At 33.2% G+C, this 20,497-nt stretch overlaps 1 long non-coding RNA gene and 1 pseudogene across 2 annotated transcripts in view; both read right to left on the bottom strand.

Moving 5' to 3' along the window:
* Window positions 1-574: 574 nt before the first annotated feature.
* On the bottom strand, window positions 575-2,614 carry LOC306646647. Its single transcript, XR_013759922.1, has 3 exons — window positions 2,420-2,614; window positions 835-954; window positions 575-682 (listed from the first exon to the last, which is right to left on the bottom strand). It is a non-coding gene; the product is annotated as an uncharacterized lncRNA (long non-coding RNA).
* Window positions 2,615-5,019: 2,405 nt separating this feature from the next.
* Window positions 5,020-20,497, bottom strand: part of LOC306646436 (son of sevenless homolog 2-like) — a 41,851-nt pseudogene continuing 26,373 nt past the window's right edge. The window contains exons 6-9 of the transcript XR_013766927.1: window positions 15,818-15,945; window positions 14,513-15,169; window positions 11,901-12,021; window positions 5,020-5,129 (exon numbers count right to left, since the gene is read on the bottom strand). The product of XR_013766927.1 is annotated as a son of sevenless homolog 2-like (transcript). The remainder of the gene's footprint in view (window positions 5,130-11,900; window positions 12,022-14,512; window positions 15,170-15,817; window positions 15,946-20,497) is intronic.

Here is a 20,497-nt window from a genome sequence, read left to right as displayed (position 1 = left end):
TTGTTTAATTTTATTTAATATATTTTGTCATTTATGTGAGATTATCAATGTGCCATTAAAAAAATCCATGTGAAACTTTATCAAATTTATGTTGAACATATTAAAAAGAGACACAAGTACCATATTCTTTGACAAGTCCTAAGCTTACTGGTATATATTGATATATGTTTTTAATATCTTTAAATCTCTATGTTTAAGGTTAAAATATGGATTTATAAAAGATTAATCAAGCCAGGAGTGGTTGTAATCCTAGCAACATGGGAGGCTGAGAATCAGAAATTTAAGGTCAGCCTCAGCAACTTAGTGAGACTCTAAGCAACTTAATGAGACCCTGCCTCAAAATTAAAAAAAAAAAAAATTAAAAAGGGCTGGGAATGTGGCTCAGTGGCTGAGTGCCCCTGGGTTCAATTCCTGCTACAAAAAAAAAAAAAAAAAAAAAAAAAAAAAAAAAACTCAAAAAGGTAGTAGAAGCAATCCCTTTTACATTCATTTTATCTTCCCCCAAAAGCATGAAATATTTAAGCCTAAAACTTACCTCAAAAGTATGGGCTGACACTGAATTTACTGCACTATCTCCAACATGCCATTAAAATTAGTCAAATCTTGAAAAACTTGCAGAATTTCTATAATTCTACTTAGTATTGCCACTCATTCTTTAAAATTTTCTGCTTCCACAATGCATCTAATAACAACAACAAAAAATTCATGGCTTAGAAAAGTTTCTCCACCTCACTTAGAAAACAAGAGACCTCTGTAGAGTCAGAATTCAAGTTTAAATAGGACTTAATATTATGACTATTTTGAAGCAATAATAAAGAATAAACAAAAACTTACTTTTCAAACCACAGGGTGAGATTTGTGGTATGACGAATCAATTTTAATAAATTTTGAGAATTTATCTCTTTATCTTCTTTGGTCCACACACTCCCTACGAGTTCATAAAGTTGGACTTTCCTGTGAAATAAAAAAAAATCAATACAATTTAATTTATAAAAGATCAGTATCAAGGTTATTTAATAATATATAATTTTTAAAAGTGAACTCACAACATAAATTGACAAGCATATGAACAATTCAGAAAAATAGACATGAATAACCATAAACATGAAAAAAATACTTTCTCTTCTCAGAAAAAAACTGGAATAATTCCGTTTTACTGCCAAAGCAACAAAAAGCAACAAAACCTTCATAACATAAAATTTACAAAAAATTAAAAATTAAAAATAAGAACTCTGCATCTCTAATATGCAAGCAAAAGCTGATACAATCACTTTGTAAAACAATTCAGCTGGATTTTCTATTACTAAAGATAAACATACTAACTGACCCAACAATTCTATTGTTAAGTACAATATAAACTCTTACAAAAAGTTACAATAGCACATTTACAAGACTGTTTAGTAAAGCATTGTTTATAAAAGTGAAAAACCCCAAACAATCTACAGGTTCACCAATAAGAGACTGGATAAGCTGTGGAATATTCATAGAACGGCTAAAATAAGTAAACTAGAACTATATTCATGGACTTTAACAGATATCAAAAAGAATACAAGTAAAAAAACATGATGCAAAATAAGTATATTTAAAACATGCAAACCAATGCTATATATTATTTAGGAAAATGTATGTATGTATGTATATATATATACACACATATATGTGTATATATAATATATGTATATAGATAGAGAAAAAAGAAACAGAGGAAGAGTCAACATCAAATTCTGGGTAGCTATTATTTCTTAGGGGAAAGGAGAGCAATGAGATTAGGGAGAATTGTAGAACTTTATCTGTAATGTTTTTGTTGTTCATGAGCACTCATTACATGGCTGCTTATCATTGGGATAAATTCTCCAGATACTTGTATTTTAAATAGGGGGGGGGGGCGTTCCTGGATACAGAAAAGATTTCGATGGAATGAGAGTAGTAGGGGCTTACTTTTGAATAGGTAGCTGTTACATGCAGGGTCTGCAGTCTTCATAGGAGCGTGGGTCATAAGTAAAAGAAAAAAAGCATGCTTCATTTATTATTCTATGCATTTAGCTATCTAGAGCCTAACATCCCTACAGTCTGACCTGGCTTAATAACCTCAAACTAAAGCAATCCGAGGAAGTACTAAGAGTAAGAGAGGGATGAGTGACTTGAAATATGTTGCTATTGTACTGCAGTGGCCTTCATCCTGCCATTCCTCTTGTGAATGACTGCTCATCTTTAACCTAGGTCTATATAGCAATAAGTTAGAAGACTTTTACCTACAGAACAGACTGTGCTGAAAGACAGCTATGAGCTTTCCTCCAAACCCAGGACAATAGATGATGTACTTTTAAGCACTCATGAATATTTAGCAAAATGTTTCAAAAATAGGGAAGAGCAATGTTCAAGGTTTTTGAAAACAGACCAAGAAATTACAATTATCTACCTGTAGAGATCAGATTCCAAAAGTGTTAGCTGGCGTGCAATTTCTATTGGATGAAGTGTCATAAGATCAAATGTTTCAAACTGTCCTGGTTTACTGATATGCCATTCAATTGGTGGAGGTGGACTTTTAAAGGTAATATTCTGGTTTATTTCATTTGCTTTAGCTTGCTTCTTCCTCCTGATGATCTTAGCAACTGACTCTTCTTCATAGCTTTTCCTAGGAAAGAACAAATAATCAGAATGACTTTTACTTGACAGACATACTGTGAATCTTTGCATTAATCTTTTACATTCACCCCAGCTCCAATAATTATCAATTCATGGACAAGTTTTGCTTCATATAACTCCAAATCATGTTTTCCCTTCCCTTTCTTTATTTTTCTTTATCTGTTTTTTGGTACTGGGAATTGAACCCATGGGTATTTTCTCACTGAACTACACCTCCAGCCCTTTTTATTTTTCATTTTCAGACAAGGTCTTGCTAAACTGTTAAGGAGCTCACTAAATTGTTGGGGCTAGTCTTGAACTTGTGATCTTCCTGTCTCAGCCTCCTGAGTCACTGGTACTACAGGCATGCACCACTATGTCCACTTGTAGGTTATTCTTTAAACAAACTCAAGAATCATATCATTTTGTCTACATTTAAGTCTTTGTCTCTAAGAGACTCTTTAAAATAATCACAGTATCATTATGACATATAATAAGTGAAGCCTTTTTTTAGATTTTTTATTTGTTCTTTTTAGTTACACATAACAGCACAATGTATTTTGACAGATGATACATACACGGAGTGTAACTTTCCATTCTTGTGGTTGTACATGGTGTGAAGTGACATGGGTCATATATTTGTGTATGAACATGAGAAGGTTATATCCAATTCATTCAACTGTCTTTCCTATTGCCACCCCCCTCCCTTCCCTTCATTCCCTTTATCCAATTCAATGAACGTTTTCAGGATTGGCTTATTTCACTTAGCATGATAGTCTCCAGTTCCATTCATTTACTGGCAAATGCCATAGTTTCATTCTTTATGACTGAATAGTCCTCCATTGTGAATAGATAAAGAAACTGGTATATATATATATATATACCAGTTTCTTTATCTATTCATCTGTTGAAGAGCCCCTAGGATGGTTCCATAGCTTAACTACCAATTGATCTGCTATAAACATTGATGTGATTGTGTCAAAAAGTGAGGTCCTTAAATCTCCAAATATTTAGTTAATATTCAATTATCTGCCTCTTCAATGTTTTCTTATAGTTGATTTGTTTTCAAAGAACATATATAAGATTTACATATTACATTTAGTTCATATGTCCTAAGTTTCTTTTTATCTATAGGTTCCCCCATATGTCTCATTTTTGCTTGCAATTTATTTGTGGAAGAGATGGAATCATTTGTCTTGTGGTGTTTCTCAAGGCTGAGTCTTGCCAATTATACCCCTGTGGTGTCATCTGCCACATTTCTATTTCCCCCATGTTTTTTGAAATCCACAGACATCAATGTTTTTGTTTGTTTTGGTACCGGGAACTGAACCCAGGAGTGCATAACCACTGAACCTCATCCCTAGTCTTTTTTTTTGTACTTTATATTGAGACAGAGTTTCACTAAGTTACTCAGGGCCTTGCCAAGTTACTGAGGCTGGTTTTGAACCTGCAATCCTCCTACCTCAGCCTCCAAGATGCTGGAATTAGAGGCTTATGCCACTTTGCCCAGTGAGATCAATGTTTTGACATAAATACTTGCCAAAATACTTCAAAAGAATTCTTAATCAATATCGTGTGTTTTAGATAAAACACAAATGTTTGTAATTTAATATACATTTGATGAAACATTATCATGGCCTGGAGTTTTATTTCATATGCTGTGTGTGAAACTTTAAGTTGGAAACTCCTATCTTTCATGCACAAAAATGTATTCCCCTGGAATACTTTGCCAAGTGAGGACATATTGCTTTAAAAAGCTGTTAATCATCCAAAATTAAAGAACCTGATTGAAGAAAATAAAAAACATAAAATTGCCGGGTGTGCTGGTGCATACCTGTAAATCCCACCAGCTGGGGAAGCTGAAGCAGGAGAATTTCAAGTTCAAAGCCAGCCTCAGCAACTTAGCAAGGCCCTAAATGACTCAGTGAGACCCTGTTTCTAAATAAAATATGAAAAAGGGCTGGAGATGTGGTTCAGTGGTTAAGTGCCCCTGGGTATTATTAATCCCCAGTACCAAAACAAAGGCATAAAATTATACATATTTTAATTTAATAGAAAATGGCAAACTTGAGGTGACATAAAATTAAATAGTTTGAATTTATTAAAGAGGACATTTGACTTTTTTAAATTCAAGCATATAGCTCAGTGGTGCAACACTTGCCTAGCATGTGCAAGGGCCTTGCTTTGATCCTCAGCACTGCAGACAAATAATAATATGAAAAGGCAAGGTTCTAAGACTTCAGATAGTTCTAAACCTATGTGAGCTTACTAGAGACAATAAATATCATCAAATGTTATTTTGGCCCTTCAAGAATGCAAAGTAGCTTAGATTCTTAATCATGCAATTTTGAAAATAAACAAGTACAACATCAGATTCAATAAAAACTTTAAATAATTTACCTCTTACACTCGAAATGAAGGATTCTAGTCTTTTAAGCAATTCCACATCACTTTCAAAGTCATAAAAATGATGTTCAACCCACTGGCAAAATACATTGAGGATCCTGGTAAGTGAAAGAATCATATTTTAGTGAAACCTAAACATTCAATTATACTTCTTTCACTTTTCTAATGCTGTTGGGGGCTGTGCCATGTTGGCGGCGCCGGGATGGCGCCAGATCACATCGGCAGCGAGGAGGTTAATTGACATAAGCACACTCAGGTGATTTTCTCGTCCTTGCACACAATGTATGCGCATGTGTTCTCCAGCACTAATTGCCTGCTCCAAGCGTCTGGCCTAATCTTTGCGTAAGAGGCGTGGCCCTGCTCTCCGCCTCCTGGAGGTGATATAAGCGTAGGCGGAGCGAGACAGAGACACGAACAGCAGCCATTAGCAAAAAAGCAGTAGAAGAAGAAACGCGGTGCGGCAGTAGCCAGAGAAGAAGACACGCCACAGCAGCCATTAGCAAAAAAGCAGCTAGAAGCGCGGCAGCAGCCAGAGGGAAAAACACGCGGCAGTAGCTAGTAGGGACATACGCAGCAGCAGCCATTAGCAGAAAAGCCAGAAGAAAGAACACAGCAGCGAGTAGGGGCAGCGGCGGAAGGCAGATCGCGGAACGGAGAACTGAGACGCATCACTAGGGCACCTTGGGTGGACGTACCCTTAGTTCACAGGATGCAGGACTTTAAGGTGCAGCAAGCCTCTTCCTCTAAGCTCTAAGCAAAGCCTGTCTTTCAAAGTTTCTCTCTTAAGCAAAGTCTCTCTCTCTCTCCTCTCAAAGCAAGTAAACCTCATTTCCTCTATCCTCTATAAACAAACAAGAAAGCAGTGCACTAAGGAGAAAGAGAGAAGCGCCTCAGTTTCCACTCCACCACCCGTGCAAGACCCGTGCAAGTTGTTGCTGCAGGCGGTGACAAATATCCACGGATTTTGGAACCGCAAAGAGCCAGCGACATAATGCCATGGCATATTTTATATCCAAGAACCAATGTAATACTTAGAATCTCTGTTTTTAATTCGTACCTTAAGTGCCTCAATAATATGGAGAAAATCAATCTCCATAATATACAATATTTTTAAATTATACTTTAGCTTGTAGTGGGGGCACACACTTGTAATCCCAGCTACCTGGGAGGCTGAAGCAGGAGGATTACAAGGTCAAGGCCAGCCTGGGCAACTTTAGTAAGACCCTGCTTAAATATAGAAATAAAAAGGGCTGAGGATGTGAGTCAGTGGCAAAGTGCCCCTGGGTTCAATCCCCAGTACTGCAAAAAAATAAATAAATAAATAAATAAAAATAAAAATAAAAAACTATACTTTAAAATAAGCATATGTTAAAAATTATGTTTCCTGTGCTTAATTACCAATTTATGTTAACTAAAAGTGCCTTTTCTTTATTCATATGTAGAAAATGCATTCTCTATACTGGAAAAGCTATTTTAAGTTCTCAAATTGAAAAAAAGTATTTTAAGTTCTAAATTTTATTGTATTTTTCACAGAAAATGGGAAATTAATAAGATTTAGTGTATTGGTTCTAAAGTCAAGTGCAAGCCCAACACAGTGGAACATGCCTATAATCCCAGTGACTTGGGAGGCTAAGGCAGGAGGATTGAACTTCAAGGCCAAACTCAGGAATTCAGCAAGGCCCTCAGCAACTGAGTGGAACCCTGTCTCAAAATAATAAATAAATAAATACATAAATTCATAAATAAATAAAAATTTGAGTATGTAGTTCAATGGTAAAGCACCCCTCTGTTCAATTTTCCAAGTACCAAAAAATAAAATGAATTCAGGTGCTATCATCAAATTTCCATGTAATCTACAAATATGCCTATAACCTTATTCCATTTTTAAAGACAAAAATTTTTTTTCACTTGTGGAGAGCAGGGACAGGATGGGAGAGCAGTGACTAAGTTTGGGGGTCTCTGATGACCTCATGACTGAGGCATGCCTGGTACCTGGGAATGTTCCTCTTTATGGGCAACAGGATGCTCAGCTGCTGTGGTAATTCCCTGCATAAGGAGGCTCTGCAGAAGAGTCTTATCAGCTGCGACCTTTGTAGGGAACATTCCTCAAGCTTATCTGACAACAGTCACTGACACCATAATCTAAGTAAGCCAAACAGTCTGAACAGACAAACTGAGGTAATGGTAAAGACTCGCCATGGAATGAAGGTCTTTACAGTTGCTGAGGCTGAGTTTGAGCTAAGGGTAGGCCTCATTCTGTCAAGCATCCCAGCAAGCTGTGATGTGAGCTCGCTGCACTGCCTTGCCTCATGCCGTGTGCAGGAGCTTGCCATTCCCCAAACCCTTTGTCTCAGAACTGTTGCTGGGCAGAATTGCTTAGGCATGCTTGGTTTGTTTACACTACCTGGACCCTCAGACGTATAGTTCACCTATGGGCTGACTCTGTTATACTTTAACAAGTGTGTTAACCTGATTGGATAATGTGCCTATATATGTCCTGTGCAACCCTAAATAAAATTAGATTCAATGCTTTCAGAGCTCGATCTCTGACACCTGAGTAAGCGCGCCAGGTAAGGCTAGGTAAGTAGGCTTCATTCATCCTCACCCACAATGAATCCCGTCCCTGAACATCTACAAGCCTTGATCTCAGGAACACAGCTCCCAGGGATAGAGGAATTATCATTCTAGACAACCACAAGGTTTCACCAGCTCTACTGTACTCCTGAGCCTGACTGCTTAACAGTAACTTTAAACAATAGACCTCGTTGAGAGTTACACAAATTCCAATCAGTGCACATTGCAACTGTGGTTTGCAAACTGCAGAAAAATTGCATAGTTGTTTCTAGTTCTATAACTTTCTGAATACAAAGAATAATGCTTGCATACTCTTTAATCTGATAATGAGATATATATAAATAAAGATGGCTAGCATAACTCTTTAGATCTGCTTCTCCATAAAACAGCAGCTCTCCACCTAATCCCAGCTACTTATCTTCAAAATCTGCATGTATGAGTCTTTATTTTTCTAATTCCCCATCTCCCCTAGCCAGAATCGCCAGTTTGGCTACACTGGTCAAGGCAGTCAGAGAGTGATTTTGTTTTGCATATCACAAAAATAATTACTCCTGATCTTGCAAGTATTTAATTATCTATACACATATGAAATTCTTCCTGCCTTACAGCCATCCTAATAATATAAATCATTATTTTTTTCATTACTTCAACAAATAGCCATTTTCATATTGGCTTTTATTTCCTGACCTTAGACAACTATATTTCTCTCAGACTATGCAAGTACTATTTAAAAACATTTTCAGATGTTGATAGACCTTTATTTTATTCATTTATTTATACATGGTACTGAGAATTGAATCCAGTGCCTCACACATGCTAGGAAAGTGCTCTATCACTGAGCCACAACCCCACCCCTGCATGTACTTTTAATTAACCAGTCTTTGTCATGCTATTTGTATTAAAACAATCTTAAGTCATTGTATGTCTGGTTAGCTCAGTGGTTTAGAAAATATATCAAGAGATCATAAATTGTTAGCTTCTAGTTTACACTTATATCAATTCAAACAATTCTGCTGACATTTTCTTTCCTTTCTAGTTTCTAGAGAATTGATGTAATTTTAAAATTACAATCAGATAAAAACAATTATAATCAGACTTCATCAAACTTAAAAAACTTCATCTCATAAAAATGCCACTAAGAAAACTAGTAGGTAAACCCCAGTCTGTGGGAACATATTTAAAAAACCTTTTCCTGACAAAGGACTATAACCCGTCATACTCAATATACTTCTACAACTCAGTAATAAAAAGACAACTCAACAAATAATAGACATGATTCAAACCTATCCTTCACAGAAAAAGAATGACTGGCCAATAAGAGACAGTAAAATATTCTCGACATTATTTGTCAACAGGGAAGTACAAATAAAACCCACAAAGAGATACCACTGTATACCCAGCAGTACGACTAAGATATAAAGACTAATGTCACTAAACAATGGTGAAGATATGCAGCAATAGGAACTCTCAAATATTGCTGGTGAGAATGTTCAGAAAACGTTTTGACAGTTTCTTTTAAAACAAAACACGTATCTACCTTATGTCCTAGTCATTCCACTCTAAGTTGTTTATGCAAGTGAAATATATATATATACATATATTCACAATAAGACTTTCAAAATAAAGTTCACTACAGATTTACTCATAATCAAAGACTAGAAAATGCTCAGGTGTCTTTCAATGGGAAAAATAAATGAACTGTGACATACAACGAAACACTATGTCAGTAATAAAACAGAAGAAAACATTGATTCAAGTAACATGGATGAACCTCAAAAGCATGTTGAGTCAGACATGGAAGTTTAAGAATCCATTTCTGCTCCATCCTAGTCAGAGTCACACCCACAAGAAGAATGAAGTAATTCAGACTTGGGGATGGCACCAGAAGATCTCAGAAATGACTATCTCCCAACTTAACAAGTGAATTACAACTCCCGATGAACGCATGGAATACAGCCTTTGAATTGCCTCTTTAAAAAACACCTGTGCATCCTGATGGGCAGAATCAAAGCCTCTGGGATAGGAGTCCCCATGTTTCTCTTTTGCTAGCAAAGCAATAAAACTTCTCTTTCCTTTTTCCAAAAAAAAAAAAAAAAAAAAAAAGAGTATAAGAATCCATTTATGCAAAATTCTAAGTAAAAAGATCAATAGTGGGATAAATCAGAATACTGCCTTTGGGCAGTGAGAACAAAAATTGATTAGAAAAGGCACAAGAGAACTTCCTGGGGTGCGGCTTAACATTTTGTAACTTGAATGGAGTTTGGATTACGAAGATTTACTAAAATTCAACCAAAGTCCATTCAAAATGTGTGTATTTCATTGAATGAACATTTTAGAACAAATGAACAATAAATACTAAAATGTTAATGATATAGAAGTTGAAGTATTTAAGAAGCAGTGTACTTTGAAATACATTCAAAATTAGTTGATTAATGGACTAAGTGAGGAATGATAAATGAATAGATATGTGATAAAAGTAAATAAAAATGTTAACAGTTGATCTGGTGGATTTATGGTTATTCATTTTGAAATTCAATTTTTCTCTGTGTTAAAATGTCATAGTAAAATGCTGAGAAAATATTAGCTTGCATTTTGCTAAAATACTTCAGTGCTCAAAGAACAAGTTTAACAAACTGACTCGAATTTCTAAGCCATCTTCAACTCCACCTAATTCATACAGTTAATCTCATCTACTACTACTTGCAATACAATGTCTTCATTCCTCTAAGATCAGTTTCATTACCTATTTCCTCTGCACACCACTCACAATTCTGCCTTTTTACCTCTGTTCACACTATTTTCCATTACCCTCATTACCTACAATCACCTTTCTAAAGGTGTGTAGAATATCTAAATCCTACACACACCCCTTAGCGACAATCTCAGATTTTACCTCTTCCAACAGGTCTTCCCTAACTACTGGAGTCTAATCTCAGCTATTCCTAAAATTTTACAGGGGTATATTTATGTAAGCCATGAAACTATTCAAAGTAATATAATGCATAACTATTTCATATATTCTTTTACCCCAATAAAATCATGATATCATGGCACCATGACAGTTTATTATTTTTGTACTCAACATAAATAGAGTAGACAAGTGCAGAATTGAGAACATGCTTAGAAATAAATTATCAAAGAATTTACATGACTGAGATCTAAGATCTTATTTCCTGCCTGCCCTATAATAAGAATGAATAAATGAATGCCTCATTTGAAATTAGTACAAATGCCTTACAGTTAGCTGAGAAAAATTATTCTTCTTACTTGCTAATGTAATGGGTAAATAATTCATTTGTTTATCTTCTTATACAAAGTATGACATGTTAAAAGTTTTGGGTAAAAGACATAGAGCTACCAGCACTATTATTCTTCCAAATTGAATTTATTTATAGAAAATTATCCTGGAAAATAATTAATAAATTTTCAAAGCTATAATTTATTAGTTAACAGTGGTCAAGGAGACAATATTTAGAGAGAAAAATATTTGGATCATATATAGTTAATATGATAACTCAGTACCCAAAGAAAATGAGTAAATAATACTTTGGTTCACATTTGGACTGTAAGAAGGTTAATCAAAGGAGCTTCGAATTATCAATGTTTAGTGGAACAAAACAAAACACAGTGGCTCCAAAGGTCACATATGGTCCCATTCTGTCACAACCTTTACTTTACCAAGTTCAAATTACTTAACCACGATAAGTTTTCCATTTCCTGACATATAAAGTGAGAATAATCATCATGTTACACCATAAAAAATTATATTATGGGGATGAGATAAAATATATAAAGTACCTAGGGTAATACCTAGTACAGTAAGTACCTAACAATTGGAAACTGTTATAATTAAATATATTTTAGAAATTACTGCAATGATTCCTCAGATAATGTAATTATATGATAAAGAGAGTAGGAAAAGTGCGAAAACTTCCGTAAGTATTACAAATTATAAAAAAAAATCAGAACCATGTAATGATCATTACAAAGGGACATGAAGGAAATAAATTGGAAGGTTGACATTATTAAGCAAGCCTACATTTGTAAGTTTTTCTTAAGATAACAAATACTTATTTTGATCTGTAAAATATCACATGACAGAGAGATCTGGTATACTTATATAAATTTCTTCAGGGTATTTATTTAAAATATCTTCACAGAGAAAGAAATTTGGAAATTTAACTCTCATAAACTTAATAATACTACTTACATTTAAATTAAGAGCTAAATACTTTTGTGTTAACTATATACTGAAAATTGAATGGCACATAAGAGATGTAATATTCAGGTCAAACCTAAGTTGTACTGGTTGGACATATGCTTTTCGGAATCTTTTAAGGTCTGTGCTGATTGGCTGCTTCCTTTCTCTATTGTCAATTTTTCTGCTTCAGAGGTTCTGGCTCTGGAATTTCAAATCTAAGAAGAAAACCAAAAGAAAAGAAATTTGTTCATACATAAATGAAAAAGATTTTAAATACAACAGAAAAAATATTCATCCGAAAAATCCCCTTACATATCACTTTATAGAAGTGTTATGTTACTGTTAAACCTTCCCTACAGTACTGCATACTACATAACTACAAAAAATGACCTTCAGCTATATGATCATAACATTGTATGTTCTTAATCCTCATCAAACCTTTTTTTATAATTAGCACTAACTGACAAAAAAGGTCCATGGAAAAGATCCACGACAAGAATCCACAGAAATTTAACTTCTTTAAAGATCATCAAAGAGCTGGGACATATGGTGCACACCTTTAATCTCAGCCTCTGGGAGTTGAAGCAGGAGAACTGCAAGTTCAAAGTCAACCACAACAATTTAGTGAGACTACCTCAAAAAAAAAAAAAAAAAAAAAAGATAAAAGGCTGAGTGTGTAGCTCAGTGGTAGAGCTCTAGCTAGCATAGGTCAGTCCCTGTATTTAATCCCCAGTACCACAATGTGAAAGAAAGGACTTATCTAATCATCTATCCTTAATGTTTATATTATAAAAATGAAAGTAAACTAATACATTTCTTTAAATATGTGCGTATGAAGTTCAAAAAGGAGGCCCAAGATGTAATTTGAAATTAAGAAATTACTTAAATGGGTAAGGTAAAAAATCAAAATTAAAAAAACAAAATATTGCCCAACCATAGGAAACAAAGCTATAATGTAAGTCTAGCAAATGTTCTTTCCTTATTTTGCACACAGAAATCACACCAATGGATTTTCACAATATATTACACTGAGTCTAGTAAATTTAGTTTTGTGGAACAAAACAGAAATTTAAGAGTCAAGATAAAATTATAGTAAGTTCTAAACATAAAACAAAAATCATTTTGTAGTTCAGATTTTATAAGTACATATAAGTACATGTGAATATACATATGTGTACATGTATACATATTTGAATATATTTAGTTTTTGTTTTTTGAAATGGGATCTCACTATGTTGCACAGGCTGTCTCAAGTGACCCTCCTGCCTCAGTCTCCCAAGTACTAGACTTATAGGCCCATTCCATGGCATCCATCCAGATTATTTTTTAAAAAATACAAGGTATTTAAAATATCACTAAGTAAAAAACATTTCAGTAAAAAAAAAAAAAATTCAAAAAATTTTTTCTTTTTTTTTTTCCCTGCTGTGCTAGGGATTGAACCCAGGGCCTTGTACTTGGAAGGCAAGCACTCTACCAACTAAGCTATATCCCCAGTCCCTCAAAAAGTTTTAAATTAATAATAATAAAGAAATTGGTTATTAGTTTTAATAATGATATATATTTTTTTAAAATAAGAATTCTTTACTTTTAGAGATACATATAGAAATATTTACAGATGAAATATGTGTTCTGAGATCTACTTCAAAATATTCCTGATGGTAGAATATTTAAATCTGTAGGGAAGCAGATGAAACATGTGTTGATAATTACTGAAGATGGACAATGGATAAATGGGCTTATTATATTTTTATGTGTACTCTTGTACATGTTTTGAAATTTTCCATAACAAGTTTGTATATAAAGCAAAAAGCTGAAAATTCCTTTTAAGGAACAGAACAAATTTTACTAAAATGTTTTTTTTCCCTCTAAATTGGGTCTTTATGATTATCTCTTGAATTATTGCTAATAGGTGAAAAGAACTATATTACAAAAAGTGATTCAGTGAACACTATTTAAAAAGTACAGTAATACTTCTAATGTAATGCCAAATAAGTTATATTCCACACCTACCTGAGTACTTATTAGCTACTAAGCACTTTGCAAGGTACAGAACAGATATTTATAAATTATTCATAAATATTCATAAATAAATATTCATAAAATATTAATGCGAGTAAAATATACATTTTTCTCACCATTCAATCAGTAAGTTTAGCCAGTCCCATGGTTTACAAAAGGAACCATATGTAGTAGGAAAAGTATGAACCAAATAGGGATCTGTAAAAGTGGAGCATAAACATATCAGGTTCAATTTTTCAGTTTAATTAATTCAAAGTGCCATATTTTCCTTCCTTTTTCTTTTTACTTAGTCTCTTCCCACTGGAGCTTTTCCTGTCAATGGCAGCATTTCCTTGATAAATAAGGACTGCTTTCAAATTTAAAAACCATGAAAATGCAAATTTTATTAGCACTTATTTAACAACTAATGAAGTTAACAGTATTATATTTTGGAAACATTTAATTAGTTATTTCCCTTTTAATTTTGCAACATTTTAATATTTTGGAAACAATCCATTTTTTCCCTTAAATCTTCAAAATAATTCTAGGACTAAGGTATTTCCATCTGCAGTGAAACAGATAAAACATGAGCTGATAATTATTAAAGTTGGATGATGGATAAATGGGTTTATGCATTGTCTTTAAACACTGTTAAGAAGTTTTGGGGAACTGGGCCCTCGGCAAGTACTTGTAATAAGTTTCACTTACCTGCATACATATGATATGTTAGCCTTTCAATTAATTTCACCACTGTTCCTCCTTTAATAATTGGGATTCCACTTCTACTTTGCAAGTTGTCTCCAAAAACAATGCTTTCCTCACAGTCTCTTACCACAAAACGATACACTTCTGGACTTGGTAATCTCAGTGGCTGCTCATTTTCTTCTTTCAATAATACAGAATCTAGCATTTGATCTAGAGTACTACGATAATGAAGAGAAATAAGGGCTGCCATCCAATTATTTTTTTCTCTTCCGCAGACTTAGCAGCAAATATTATGCTTTTTCATCTTTGGATACTAATTCAAAAGCATGTCTGCACTCACAGGTATCTTCCTTATCACAGATTTGTACTTTCCTCATGACAAACTTTTCTTTTAATCTATATTCTGCACTACTGCAACCTGGAAGCTGGAACTGGCCACGATTAGGTTTACAGCTGATCATTAAGCCATCAAAGAGAAAAATATGTCGTTCATGTTTAGCACCAATTCTTGTCAATGGTCCTTCCATTATGAATTCATTGCAACACTGTCCAATATCTTTGCCTTCCCAACCATCTATATTTTTCTGAATTTCATTCATTTTTTTGATTGTCAGGTGCTTGCTTCTTAATTGACGATTATAAAAAGGGCAGACAAGATCCCTAATTGAAAAAAAAGATGAATTTAAGTTATTCAATTATTACATGATTCTAATTCCTAATTTCTTTAAGTGCGAACTATCTCAAATCAAGTAATGAAAAATATTAAACTGGGATGAGGGTGTAATTCAGTGGTAGAGTACACGATTATTGGCATTCATGAAGCCATGGGTTAAATCCCCAGACTTTCAAAAGAAAAAAATTAAATAACCAAATACTAAACTTTATATACAACATTCACTTTCTTCTAACTTTGTCCCTGAAAAATGTAATGCATAAATTCACTCTACTGTCATGTATAATTAGAATTTAAAAAAATAAAATATAAAAATGTGTCCCATTTCATTACTGTGAAAGAGAAGTATTACAGACTCCATATTTTAAAATTCCTGATATCATAAGTACTAAAATTACAAATAATCCTGAATTATTGTTCTGCTTTTACAAAAATAATTAAACACATTTTTCAGATTTATTAATTGCATCTTAACATTACTACTAATCTTAAAACTAAAACAACCAGAAAAATGAAAGAAAAGCAAAACTTTTAAAAATGCAATTGTCATTAGAAATTACACGTCTTGAGAAAACCAAGTATCAGATACAATGAAGCACATAGAAATATTCATATTTTCAACAGTTTAGAATTACCCAGGTTGGTGTCTAGGTGAATACTGCTTGTAAATATGGTCCACACTACCTTGAAGATTCCTGAGAGCACTAATAGCTTGGTTCAAACATTCTCTGTCTTCTTGTTCTTCACTACATGCTTTCAATTGCTAAGAAAAAAAAACAAAAGATAAATTAAAACTGCATTGCTTGATTCTTCTCTCAATATTATTGTAATTAGAGAGAGCATCATCAAATGTTCAAAATTTTAAATACACTTTAAATATACTTAATAAAAACAACTATTTTATACAACTGTTTACTCTATGATGCCTTAAATCAACATTCTTTCTGCAAATATGATATAGATATAAATTATTAGCAAACAGTAAAAGATTGTGAAAATCATTTTAACATCTTCCAGACTTACAAAAATAGTTTCAATTATCAAAAACATGAAGACTACAAGTTACTTTTATTCATTAGCAACCATGAATACAGAAAGTAGGATAAACTCCCACAAATGATTTCACATTCTCGAATTATTAAATACTTGAGTTTCGGCAATTTCAAAAAGTTTACAAATATTTCTTTTACAACATAACTAAGTAGAAAAACTTTTAACACTCAAGCCTTTAGAAACCTTTCTGCAAACAGAATTCATAAAGGTTTCTACTAGTATTTTTATAACATAAAATTCAACCATTCTAGTCAATATCAAGAAACCATGAAAATTTTCTATATTATAACCATTAGAAATAAAACATAAAATTGGTTTGTTAATCTTCAAAGTTCTGGTTTTATTTCATTTTCCAAAATTTGTCTGGTATCTCACTCTCAAAAAGAAAGTTTACTTTATAATAAATAATTGATATTGGATTATGTGCCTATATCACAAATATTCTGACAGAAAAATTCAAAAGTGGAATATTATATAAGTGCCATATGGAAATTACATAAATATGTATTATGTAAGAAGAAATGTCAAAAATTATCATTTCTTTCCAAAAATTTTTTTAAAATTAAATATATATTATGATTTTTAACTTCCTAGAAAATTTGTGCAAACTTTATATTTTCTTCATATTCCAACTGCAATCTCAAAAGCATTCAGCAAGACTTTCCCTTCTCAGTAAGGAAAAGGTTGAATATTGTTTGAGAACTTGGTCCACTACCTTTCATTAACGCCCTAAAAATTATTCCATATGTGAAACATAGACATTTGGCTATTTAAAGATACCTGTAGAATTTTGGCATCAAGAGATTAGCAATTAAAAATAATTTAAGGGTCTATCATTAGAATATCTTTTATTTTTTTGTGGTGCGGGGGATTGAACCCAGGGCCAAGCACTCTACCAACTGAGTTATATCCCCAACCCAGAAGTAATATCTTAATCTCTAGTCTGAGAAATAAAACATTCAGGCAGTAGCACAAAAGGTTCAAATTACCATGTAAGTTTGCAAAAATATAATGCTTGGTTATTCTGACCTTTAAAGGTAAAAATTACTAGCAAAATCACATATTTTGCCACTTTAAAAATGTCATATAATGCATCTCAGCTCCACTCTAAGATATTTTCATAATAAAGTGGATGTTGATGATATAAAATAACTAAAACATTTTTATTCTGTTTTTGAGGATAGAAATTTCCAAATTATCACCAATGTTGAGATTCTAGGGTTACAAGGATACTTAATTTCTACTATCTACTTAGCTTAAGCCCACCCAAACCCTTATACACATCTTTTAAAAATAGTTGTGTAATAATTACAGGTTGTGAAACAAATAAATGATTCAGGATATCTAGAAAATGAGATTTCCTACTGATGATAGTATAGAAAACATGTCTCCGGGATAACATTTGTCCAATAATTTGTAAAATATTTCTTGAATTTCGCGCAGCAATATTTCATAAACATCAGCTTAAGAATATCCAAGCTAGTTCTCTGTAGATATTTGAAAGATCATATTCTACATTATTATATTAACATAGAAATTACCATATTGAACTATTTTCAAATTAGTCTTGCACTTTCATGAGCTCCATACACTTTCCACATGTTGGGCTCTCCTAAATACCCAATGAACCTCCAGGAGATCTACCCAATGAAATACCTCTAGGATATCTAGAAATGCCCCTTCTCAAAGAAGATGGCTTCCAATGATGCCTTTTCTCTCTCCTTTTTTTTCTTTTGAAGCAACAAGCACATTTACAGAAAAGTTGCAAAAACAACACAAGCCAAATCCTGTATACTATCAGTCCCTATTTTTTCGACATTTTGTCACAAGCATCATCGGTCTGTGTGCACCACCTTCCCCCTTAGGGTAGTTTGTGATACTATCCAGTTCCTTGCAGAATATGGAGAATAATTGCTGAATGGTTCAGAGATCATTTTTGGAAAATAAGAAAAACTCAAATACATCACAAGTTACTGTCAAATAGGATTGTTCCCTTTGCCTCCTTTAATATTTCAGTGGAACTTTTTATTTTTTTACTTTTTTGTTGTCAGTGGACCTTTATTTTTATTTATTTACATGCAGTGCTGAGAATCAAACTCAGTGCCCAGCACATGATAAACAAGTGCTCTACCACTGAGCCACACCCCCAGCCCAAGTGGTACATTTTACAATAAGGATTTTCTTTTCTTTTTCTTTGCACAGATTCATAGCACAGTGACTGATTTCAGGAAATTAAGCATTGATAAAGCTCTATTACCTGTTCTACAGTTACATATTCCAGTTCTGTCACTTGCCCCAGTAACATCCTTTAGGATAATTTTTTTCCTCAATATAGGACACAGTCAGAGTTGCATTAAGTTCTCACATTTCTATTGTCAATGTAAATAGTTCCTCAGCATTTGTCTTTCATGACTTCTTCAAATAAATAGGACATACACACTTACTAGGATAAATCCCTATTCACCCAACAACCACAGGATTTTTCTTCTGACTGCCCTAGGCAGAGTTATACTCCTACGATGCTGGTCTCACAGTATTACTTCTGTTACGCTCTTATATTGTAATTCCTTGTTCTTCTTCATTTCCTTCACTAACTATAAATGTCTTAAAAACTGTGGCTGTTCTATTCACTTTTAGTATGCCACCTGTGCACTGTAAGTACCCAAAAAGTAACTGGCAGAAGTTATTAGAATAAATGACTTATTTTGTAAACACTTAAAATTTTAGGTGTTAAGACAAATAATGATGAATATTTTTTGAGTTCCCTGTGCATATTTTCTTACTCATTAGCTTATTTAATCTTTATTACATCTCTGTTGTAAGTGATAAGTGTTATTATCATAAACGTGGTACACATGAAGGAAGTGATGCACAGAGAAGTTAAATAATGTGCCTAAAAGGAGTGTAGCAGAACCTATATTCAAACCCAGGAGTCCTAACCCCAGTGTCCACACTGGGGTTACATTATTAAACTCCAGTGTCCATACTTTTGGCTACATTATTATGCTGTCTCTCTACACTAACACCAGACAAAATTGTGTTCAACGCTGGTCTATTTCCAAACCTTATGATGAATTTTAAAGGATTCCTTCTATGTTAAAAGCAAAGTGAATAATTATAAATTAATGAAATTGAGTGTGCTTTAGAGGAAAATTCAAAGAGAATAAACACCCTTGCACTATATTCTAAAATTAAGTAATAAAATGCAAGTGATTAATGTGTAGTATCTTATAAACATGACTGAAGAGATAATCATTTTTCTCAGTTGTGTGTTCATGTATCTTATCCAAGATTTTACACCTCATTGAAGCTTTTCCACAACTATAGGTTACTTCACTGAAATATTTATCAAGCTCCTCTTTAATTCCTGTAAAATTCTACAACTATGAAATATCTGTGTGTCTAAAGCATGGGAAAGTATAATAAATTATGAATTTGTCTCTATTTCCATGGACCAGGACCTCTGTATAGATGTGAAATAATATGTGTGTGATTATTTTTTGGTAGTAATAAACTTATTTCTAGATTTTCACAAAAGTATAGTTAATAATCTTGTGGGAAAATCAACTCATTATAACTTTTTTATGACATTTTTTAAAACATGTACTTTAAAAATCAGCCCCATATTATTTTTCTTCACCATGTCCTTGAATCAGATGTGTCAGTACTGAAAGAGTAAATGTGCAGTAAACTATTTCTCATAGTCGTTTTCAAGGGTCAGGGCATTTCTTTCAATAGATATATCCAAAGCTTTTGAAGTTATGAACATACTCATACATACACACAAAAAGAAAGACAAAGCAAATTTACATAATGTTAAAACCTGGTGAATCAAGGTGAAGGGAGTTTACTGTACCTTGTAACTTTTTTGGTTTTCAAAGTGAAAGGTAAAAAAAAAATTACCTAAAGAACTTGAAATTATTTCATGTTGAAATAATAGCTTATCTTTCCCAATGACCACATTAAAATTATCAATAATGCACCTTCCTGTGAAGCTTTAAACAAGAGACCTCCTGAAATAGGGAACAAATTTTATTCTGTTCATTACTAAATTTCCTGGAAATGCAATGGAATTGGGTGAGTAAGAGAATGTTACATGCCTTTGAATAAATCCACTCTAAAGTGAGAGAATAAATATGTCCTTAGTAATGAAGGATAAAAGCAAAATTCTGTGTGGGAAAAAATGACATCATAAAGTATTTGTAAATTGGGAAATGGTATTTCTTCCTTTTCCTCTTCCATAAAGATTGAAGTATGATTTA

Source organism: Sciurus vulgaris (genome assembly GCF_902686455.1).
Source record: "Sciurus vulgaris genome assembly, chromosome: 16".
Lineage (NCBI taxonomy): Eukaryota > Metazoa > Chordata > Mammalia > Rodentia > Sciuridae > Sciurus > Sciurus vulgaris.
This window is presented reverse-complemented; position numbering and strand designations above follow the sequence as displayed.